Here is a 2,025-nt window from a genome sequence, read left to right as displayed (position 1 = left end):
TGGGTCAGGTGTTGGGGGTGTTTGGGTCAGGTGTTGGGGGATGTTAGGGGTGTTTGGGTCAGGTGTTGGGGTGTTGGGGGTGTTTGGGTATTTGTTCCTATAAATTGTTAGAAACTGTCACCAAAGGGGTTCAAACCTGTCAGGATCTGTAGTTTTGTGTACTTTTTCTGTAGTTTTTTGTGTTTATTGTATGTTTTTTTGTGGGTTTTGTGTCTCACATGTTTGTTTATTTCCTTTTTTCTTACTTCTGTCACTCTCTGCTTCCTTGGTCAATCCTTACAAACTAAAGGTAAATTGATGTTCTCACATGATTGTTATTTTTCTTCTTGTTCTTTCCAGCAGCTGTAGAGTTGGTCTGTCAGAATGGCTCAATGGTTTTCCATCAGGCTGCTAAACATTTTCACAGCAGATATTTGACTCGTCGCTGCAGGAAGATTAAATGAAGGTTCTGTTAACATGTCTCTGTGGCTCAGGGGGTGAATGACACCAGAACCTTCAGTCAACCTGCTATTTACAGATAAAATGGGTTTCATAAAGAGGAACTCTGGGATCATTTTATCTTTGCTGTGTTTCATTATTCATCAAAGCTGGTCCATTATCTAATAAAACTTGTCCTCAGAGCCACATTTGGACGCTCTGTCCGTCTCCTGGACTGATGTAACCCTGTTTGCTGCAGGTGATTTGCAGGTGATGACAGTTGGAGCAGCGCTGAGTGAAATGATGAGCTCGATGCAGCGACAGCAGGGGGTCGCTCTGCTCGACCAGGAGAGACGGGAGGTGGTTTTAGGACAAGGAGATATTTGACGTGGTGGACAAATGTCTGCAGCTATTGATTGCTGACTCCTATTGACTCCTTCCTGACCTGCAGAAAAGAAACGAGTGACTGGAAGTGAGCGGAGCAGCGTGGCTCTTCGCTGCAGCTCATCCATCTGCCTTTATTCAGCTGAGCTGCTCCTGAATGAAACGGTTCTTCCAGGCGTCCTGGAGTCTCTGTAGTCTACAAACATTTCTGGTTGGTTTTATCTGAAGCTGAGGACACGCTCAGCTTCACACAGGAACTTTTATTTTGGCTGTTATTGTTTTGGTCAGACTTTACCCACAAGTCTCAGCTGGTCAAAGTCTGCAGCAGTCTGAGGTCGTCGTGTTGGTGTGTGAGGAACAGAGCCGACCCGACCCGACCCGACCCGACCCGACATGACCCAACCCGACCCGGCCCAACCCGACTCAGTGTTTGAGGTTGTGGAGCTGAATCTGGACCCAGTTAGGTTGGGACTGATTACTGACCCAACTGCAAACTGTTCACTTTAAACAAACTGTCCGTTTGGGACAAAGTGTCACTTTGGACAAACTGTCTGTTTGGGACAAAGTGTCAAACTGTGAGACTGCAGCTGGTCTCCAGCGCTCGCAGCTCAGTGAGATCCCTCCTTCCCTGCTGTATCTTGGATGAACCATCCTCTGGGATGTCGTCTGTCAGTTTTTAAATAAGAACCTGGAGTTTGGCTCGACCACATCCAGCCTCCTCCATCAGGCTGAGGCAGTAAATCAGAGGAAAGCCGTTAAATCAGATGTCTCCTGTGCTCACAGTCATCATGCTCTAATCGAGGCTGTGATTCTAATTCATGTGGACACCAGGACTCACCACTTCATGTAATAATCTGTTCTGTCATTCAGCTGAGCAGAGCTGGACTTTTCCTGCCTCCTGAAGGATCAAACTCATATTTGTTGTTCAGTTCCGTCTTTTCCAGCAGAAGCTGTCAGTTTGATCAGAATCCTTACAAATTTACTGATGTAAACACTGACGGGCTGCTGAGAGGCAACGCTAAGAAATCTGACAGCTGCCCCCACCTCCCCCCGAGGGTGAGGGGGTGAGCAAACAGATCTGCTTCATTTCATACAACAGAATCATAAAACCCACAGGTGAGCGTGGACCTGACAGGTGAGCGTGCACCGGACAGGTGGGCGTGCACCGGACATGTGGGCGTGCACCTGACAGGTGGGCGTGCACCGGACATGTGGGCGTGCACC

This window comes from Kryptolebias marmoratus, linkage group LG22 (assembly GCF_001649575.2).
Source record: "Kryptolebias marmoratus isolate JLee-2015 linkage group LG22, ASM164957v2, whole genome shotgun sequence".
Taxonomy (NCBI): domain Eukaryota; kingdom Metazoa; phylum Chordata; class Actinopteri; order Cyprinodontiformes; family Rivulidae; genus Kryptolebias; species Kryptolebias marmoratus.
This window is presented reverse-complemented; position numbering follows the sequence as displayed.